This window comes from Strigops habroptila, chromosome 7 (genome assembly GCF_004027225.2).
Source record: "Strigops habroptila isolate Jane chromosome 7, bStrHab1.2.pri, whole genome shotgun sequence".
NCBI classification, from domain to species: domain Eukaryota; kingdom Metazoa; phylum Chordata; class Aves; order Psittaciformes; family Psittacidae; genus Strigops; species Strigops habroptila.
The window spans coordinates 60,365,632-60,373,521 of NC_044283.2; positions in this window are offsets into that span (position 1 = coordinate 60,365,632).

Sequence of the window (7,890 nt, forward strand, 5' to 3'; positions counted from 1 at the left end):
CCCTGAGCCGTTCCTCACACACTTGTGCTCCAGACCCTTCACCAGCTTCGTTGCCCTTCTCTGGCCCTGCTCCAGCACCTCAATGTCTCTCTTGCAGTGAGGGCCCAGAACTGAGCAGAGGATTTGAGGTGCAGCCTCACCGGTGCCCAGCACAGGGCGATGATCACTGCCCTGGCCCTGCTGGCCACACTATTGCTGATACAGGCCAGGATGCTGTTGGCCTTCTTGTTTGCCTGGGCACAAGCTGCTCCTGTTCAGCTCCATCAATCAGCACCCCCAGGTCCTTTTCCTTTGGGCAGCTTTCCAGCCACTCTTCCCCAAGCCTGTAGCGTTCCATGGGTTGTTGTGGCCCAAGTGCAAGACCTGGCACTTTGCCTTGTTGAACGTCATAGCACTGGCCACAGCCAGTCCAGATCCAGGCTGTGCAGAGCCCTCTGCAGAGCCTTCCTATCCTCAAGCAGATCAACACTCTTGCCCAGCTTGGTGTCGTCTTCAAATTTACTGAGGGTGCGCTCAATCCCCTCATCCAGATCATTAATAAAGATATTAAACAACACTGGCCCCAATACCAAGCCCTGAGGGACAGTGCTAGTGACTGGTCACCACCTAGATGTGAGAAGGAAGGGTTTGGTCCGTGTCCGAGCTGATCCAGTGTTTCTTGTGTCTCTTGGCATTTCACTGGAGCTGTGCTGTATCTGATCTGGCAGGAATATGGTGGTGTGAGGGCTGGCTGGAGCATGCTGCAGCACCAATAGTTCAAGGGTTGTCTTTGAACAAACATGGGCAAAGCCACACGTTGAGGGGAGGCAGCTGCATGTTTGTGTTTGGAAGAGGGGGGAGAAGGCAAGCTTTGCGGTAAAAACAGGAACATGCGCTCCTTTACTATCTAACAGTGGGCCAGCGGCAGGGTTTATTTTAGTTCAGGCAATTCATGGTGATGGCACAAAGCAGCTGCTGCTGCTCCAAGGGCAGGCTTTGGTGCAGCGTTGCTGACGGCAGTTGCCCTGGCTGTGCTTGGCTTCGTCTTTTTGGACAGAGGAAAACAGAGGTCGGCAAGAGGTGATGGCTGCATGGGGTATCTAATCCTCTGTGCCAGCTCCACTTGTATGAGCTGCCATATGAGAATAGTTGCTCTTCTTGCTGTATTTGGTGTCTGACTATTCTCTTTCCATTAGAGAGTAGTTTCTGTGGAAAATACATTTTCCAGGCCAATTTAAAAAAAACCCCAAGATTTGCACATGAGTAGACACACGAGTGCTGCTGGGTCCACACTAGCCATCCATCCCAGGACAGGTCCACTGTGAAAATGAGCCTCTTGGCTTGATATTTTCTCATAACCGTGTTTCCCTTTTCTGGTTCAATGCTGTGTACCAAAGCTTATCTCCTTTCCTCTTGGCATACAACAAAGCTGCCATTCGATGGGAAGCAGAGGCAGGCAGCACAGTTCCTGAGAAATACCATCACCCTGTCCCCACAAAATCCAAAGTGGTGCAGTCTCCTAGGTAATACAGATCAGAGTGATCCAGCTTCTGATTTTGGAGGAACTGCTCTCTGTGAGTTCGGAGAGAGAGGAAAAGGCTGTACCAGCTCCTTCCTCCCCATCTGTGCACTCAGTATATATATACATATCTCACACAGTGCTGCCATACACCCCCTTCAGTGCAGAAATACGTTTCCACATTAAACGCTTCCCCCAGGTTTGTTTCAATCTGTTTGTTTGTTTGTAGTGTCTCTCTCTGCTTGTGGAGCAATAAGGGTAAGTCTTGGTCCAGTTTTGCTTAAAACTTGACTTGAGAACTTGAAAAGAGTTGGCTGGGAATATTTTACAAGCTGTTAGAATCGAAGACAGACCTTATTAAAGAAAGACATGCCCTGGGAAGTACAGAGTCTTCTTAAATAACTGCCTTGCACAAAACCAAGCACAGCTAGCTAGCTGAAAATGCCCTCTGCCTCCAGCCCGACAGCTAAATAGCTGAATAGTTTTTCCAGCTACATACCACAGAGTTGAAACCTGGGCTCTCATGCTTCCATGCCAAGTTCACCTCTATAGATGTGCGTAATAATCCTAGGATTTCCTTTTTTCCCCGAATACAACACAATTCTGCTGAAAAGCAGGAAGGTGTTTTATAAATCCGTGCTTATCTGAGAATGAGTGGCTGGAGGTTTACAGTTCCAAACAGAATACATATACACTATGTTTGGGAGGAAATGCCATTTTTTTTGGAGTTTTTAAAGGCAAAAAATGTTAAATAACACTGCTATTTGAGCTGGCCTGTTTGAGAAAAAAACAGAACATCACCCATGGGAAAATCATTACTATCTAAACCAGAACTGTTTAATGAGTTTGGGTTTTTATCCCCACCCCACCCCATCATGTATTTCATAGAGGTCAGAGGTGGTGAAAATTCATTAGCAAACAGCTGAAATAATTACGAGATGGGCTGAACTGCCCAGAGTGCGCTAGTTTTGATCAACACAAAGTGGTTTAGGTTTTGCATAAATGTATCTCAGAAAATTCAAATTCACCAATGCCTTAGGGGCTATTTTCCTGAATACCCCCCAAGCAATCCTCCTGAAACCTATTCATGTGTTTGAAAGGTACTAACCTGTATGTACATGGCAGAGACACTGCTAGCCATGAGCAGACAGGCCTCTTGCTCAGAGGGTTAAGAAGGGGGCTTCCCAGCAGGCCTCGGGAGCCACAGGCACAAAGCTGATGGTCTGATGGGAACATCAGTTTGTCAGAGCTTTGTGTTTTCCAGTTTTTTCCTTGCCACCTATTGTAATGCGCACTATTATTCTTTATTGGCCTCATAGTTTCTACATCGTGTGTCCATGATGTCCAGCTTGGCAGCTGCTTTACTTCCCCAGATTGGTTCTCTTCAAGATGACAGCCTGACACTTAAGAAGTTGTAGGAAATCTTACCTCCCGGCTTCCTGAGATGAACACTGGGGATTGGAGCAAGGTCGTTGCTGTGTTCTGTAAAAAGGTAGGAAGAATCTTTGGGCAGATTGCTATTCTAAATGAGAAACTATTGTCTTTGTGCTCTTATTTCTGGTTGGAGAACTAGTGATACTACTTTGTAATGTATTGTGGCTCTCATCCAACACCCCTGGAAACCATCGAAAAGGCTCCCATTGACTTCAGTAATAGTTTGATCAGGCCTTCAACCCACAAAGACACCGTTGTTTAGGTTTGCTGCCATTGGGGGTTTTGGCATAGTACTCCCCTCCTGCCCTCAGATACATCTATCTACGAAGTCCTTGCAAGTAGTGATTTACATGTGTGATGTGTAATCTCTGAAGACAGAAAGAGGTTATGTTATCCTGAACAGGGAGAGACTTTGAGGCCAGATTCTGGGTGATTTGTTGTGGCTGTTCTGGTAAATGCTTTTCCTTTCTTTTGTTAGTAAATATAAAATAAATTAACGTGATTTGGTTCTCTTAAAGGCTTGAGTCTAAAACTGTACTGGCTTGTTGGGTTAGCAATTGTAGAATCAGAAAATATCTTCTGGAAAATGCAGTTAATACTTGACCAGTGCAATTTTATTTGCACTGGTCAGGAATTACATTTTAGGAAATAGAAATCTGATTAGGGTCCTAATGCATTTAAGCTTATACACCCGTGTCCTTAGCTCTGCAACAATAATACAAGCACTCGAAAGACTAGCTTGTGTATGCTATGCTGCATAATGCATATTAATAGTGAAAGGGACCTCAGACTCCAAAGCTTTGAATTGTATCTGAAGTTAGGCAATGTAGAACCTATGGAATTTGAAGTTTCATAGCAGGATCAGTGATCATTTAAAATAATCTACAACAAAAGAATAAAGTCTAGATGGTTACTAAGCTGCTTTGTTGGTTGGTTGGCTGTAAGACTTCGATACTCCTTGCTGTAAAGGTTGACTTATTAAACTGAAAAATTCAAACAGATTCTTAAAACTGGCCTTTACTGTCATGTATATTTCTGCCATCTATTTTTAATATATCTTGTATCCAGGACTAATGTTAACAAACTAAGAAATAGTTTCCAACTGTGCCCAGACAGGCAACGGATAGAGACTTTTTATCTAACAGGGATGCTTTAGGAACAGGAGTGCCCTCTGAAAAACTAAGTTTAAAATATTGCTGTTCCCTAATAGTAGAAGTTCTCACAGAGGGAGAGATTGAAGCAGATATTTGACTTAAGAGTAAACTGCAAAAGCTTAAGTAGCTGGTTTTGTTGTTAGGGGTTTTTTGGGGTTTGTTCTTGGTTTTGGCTTTTGGTTGTTGTTTGGTTGTTGGTTTGTTTTTTTTCCCCCAGTGTTACGCTTGAGGGGTAAAAGGAAGTTCACTTTGTTCAAAAGAGAAATCATGATCTGACAGCTCAGAAACAGGACATAATCTTGGGTGAAAAGGATCTTTGGGTGTTGAGTAACTGTGGCTTTGTGTACTAAGCTCAGCTAAATAGCATGTGTCAGATATGCCTACAGGGTGAGAGCCCACAGGAGCGTAAACACCTACCATGAAAAGGCTTTCGATAGAGATTGAATGCCAGATAGTTGTATCTTGCCAAGAAGGTGTCATGCACTGAGTATAGGTTTGCAGTGTGTCACTTGGCATCGTCCACAGATCCTTGAGTTAGCTGCTGAATGAAGAGCATTCCCTTTCCCAAACATGTTACCAAAGAGCTGCACTAATACACCTGCACCACTGCTGGCCTCCAAGGCAGCAGATAAGCACAGGGCTATCTGTATATGCAAAACATCTCTTTCTCAGTGCCTTTGAGCACTGAGTAAGCTCAGCACTGCACAACACAGACATAATCTAAAACTGCCTTTAGAGTTTGGAGGATCATGCTTTAGGATTTGGTTGTCTGTGAGCCATTTATATGTTTTAAGAACTTGAGGAGATCTGTGCTTCATGTAACTGTGTATGAAGCATCCTAAGTTTTGTGACTTCCGAGGCTGCAGATGTAAATACAGCATTGTGTGCGACAGGGCAAGATTGAAACAATCCATGGCTTGAAAAATAACTAGCTGAAAAATTTGTGCTACTGCTTTGTTATATATAGGCCTGGGGTATACACAGACTTACGTCATCCTGCAAAGGGAGAATACACTTTTGTTTGGCACACGCTGCCATTTCTTCCTTTTTAGCTGTTGCTTCTCCTGAGGACAGAGAGCATGAAGTGAGCTACAGCCACTTCTGCCCCTACATAGGCTCCTGATTAGCCATATGGGTCAGGAACAAAATAATCCTTATAAATCAAAGACTTTGGAAAAATGCAGCAGAGGTAGTCTCTGAAGAAGTATGCTCAGACTTAGCTACAGGCTGTAGTGCTGTGGGAAGTTTTAATCTATGCTATTAGAAATTCAGTAAGACTTGATGTGACTAAGGTGAGATGAAGCCACTTAGAGACTCTTCAAAATTTCACCTGTCATGATGAAGACAGTAATTATGAATGTTAAATATCATCATTAAATATTGTTATTAAAAGTTGAATGAACCTCTCAAATTTCTGACCAGTCAGGTCTGCATATACAGTGGGCAAAGAGAAACTATCACAGCTGCTCCTTTGTTTTATTCAGTGTTGATTTGAATGGTGTCCTCGGAAGGCTTCTGTGTCCATAAACTCCCAGTCCTCATCCAAAGCAGATGGTCTCACCCACACTGTCTGCCCAGCAGCTCATACCCGGGGATGCACTGCCTCCACACGATGCCAGAGCATGCACTGCCAGACACAGCATAAGGGCCCCATAAGGGCCAAAACTATGCCAGGAAGCACGCTAACACTTGTTATGTTATAGATGGTATGGATGATGGCAAAACAGTGGATGAGTGTGGTGCCTGGCCATATAGCTTACAAACACAGCCATAGGGTTTGTGGTGCCATTAGTTCTCTTTCCTGCCTTCTGCCCTGGGGAACAGAGGCACTGTCAGCTAGCAGGGCAGTCACAGCAGTGGCAGCTGCATGCTGAGAGCTCATGGAATACATAGTGCATCTGGTACATAAAATCCCTGTGGGGTCCTCACATGCCTGTGCTTTCTGAAAATGGAACAGCTGCAGGAGCTGGACGGAGCTCCACAGGCTGCTGGCCAATGTGCCAGTGCTTTAACTGCGCTGTTGCTCATCTTGTCTGCGGGAGACTGCGTCAGCTCCAGCAGAGAGATTCAGAGCAAGGCACTTCCTACTTTTCTCTTGGAACTTAGCTCTGTTCTTAATTAACACATCGGTGTTTGGGCCAGACCCCAATTGCACGGCTCAGCGCTGCTGTCGTTTTCCTGGCATGGGGCTCCAGTCAGTGCTATGACCAAGCCGGACAAGGCAGAGAGGGCAGAGAAGCACTGACTCCAAGAGATACCTCAGAGGGAGGCAGAGCACAAAGCCAGAGTCACTCACTGACTCATAACAAGCCCTAAACCAGGATGTGAGGTTCTGCTCTTCAAATTTGGGACCTAGCTGTGGGCAGCTACTACATGAAGCTTACTCGCATAGGCTCCTGCTAGGCAGCCATAATGATGAGATTTTGGGATAAGCTTCAGTTGTCTGTTGTGACCAGAAAGAGAACTGAAGAGCCTGGGAGGCTTGATGATTCAATTCTGTCACTGGTATTCAGGGGACGAAGGCTTAAATCCTTGCATTTGTCTCTGTTTCTTCATGCCAAGCAGAAGACTGGGAGTCTCAGGCAACATTCAGAGGAGCAAGAGGCTCTCAGTTGAGACAGGCCTGACCTCTTAGCAAGAGCTTTACATATAGCTCAAATAGAAGCTGCACAAAATAAGGAACTTCTTTCAGAGTAGACATTAAATCACTGCTCCTGATTTGGGAGATGCCTCTGAGGCATGGAAAACAGACTTACAAAATAACTCACTGAACGTGCATGTAAATTGGCCTCCTTTATCCTTTGGGACTCAACGCATGCTTCTCTGTAATGTTTTGGAGTTTGGAGGGTCTTGGTTTTAAATACAAAACATGTCTAATACTCTTTAATTGGCTTTTAAATTGTTTAATTTTCTCATTCCCTGAAATTAGCAAACCCCTTTTCCTTTATTGGGTGCAGGAATCTTGCACTGTAAAACAGAAGCTCCCAAGCTGGGAACTTGGGCTTTGACACGCCTTGAATGTCCTGTTACATGAATGTTCCATGAGGAAAAAGGGAACCATTTTTGTATCATGTAGCTCATTTGGCATCCATTCATGCTGCTGGCAGCACAAACCTCCACTCGTTGCCAGCTAAGAGCAGGAGGAGCTGGATGACGAGGACTCTCCCTTTCCTCAAGAACCTCAGTTTACAGAACAACATGAAATGCACAGGTGATTGGGATGGATTCTACTGGAAGCCACCCATCTCATCTGTGCCAAATGTGGCAGCATTTTGGGGCCTCCCTTGCATGGCTGCGTGCCAGCAAGTGCCTGGTGCAGCTGGGAGTTGCACAAGTAGGTGGAACGATAGTCTGTGCTCTGAAGAGATCTTTGACCTGTGTTTCACCAGGTGCTGTTCTCTTGTACTACAGGTTACAGACCTTTGGGGGTCCTGGTCAAGGTAGGTCACATCAGAGCAGGCCACTGGCTTGTGATGAGGAGCTGTGAGAGGGCTCATCTGGAGCCTTTCCCTGTGCCCCTACACCCCCCAGCCTGGCACCCACGTTTAAGCCCTGGCCTTGCCCTGGCCCTTGCATGGGCTGCGGTGTTGGTGCGGCATGCCTGGCCCTCTGCATTGCTGACCCTGATGTGGCTTCTGGTGTGACTGGGGACGTGCCTGTCCCTGCAGCCTGGCGGGGTGGTGGGCAGACTCTGGCTGACCCTTCCACCGCTGTGGCTCCTGCTCCACCGTCCTTGATCGGGAGCAGTGAGGCAGTGCCCCATCGGTGAGATGTCTGCCTCACCCCAACCTGTGGTACCTGATG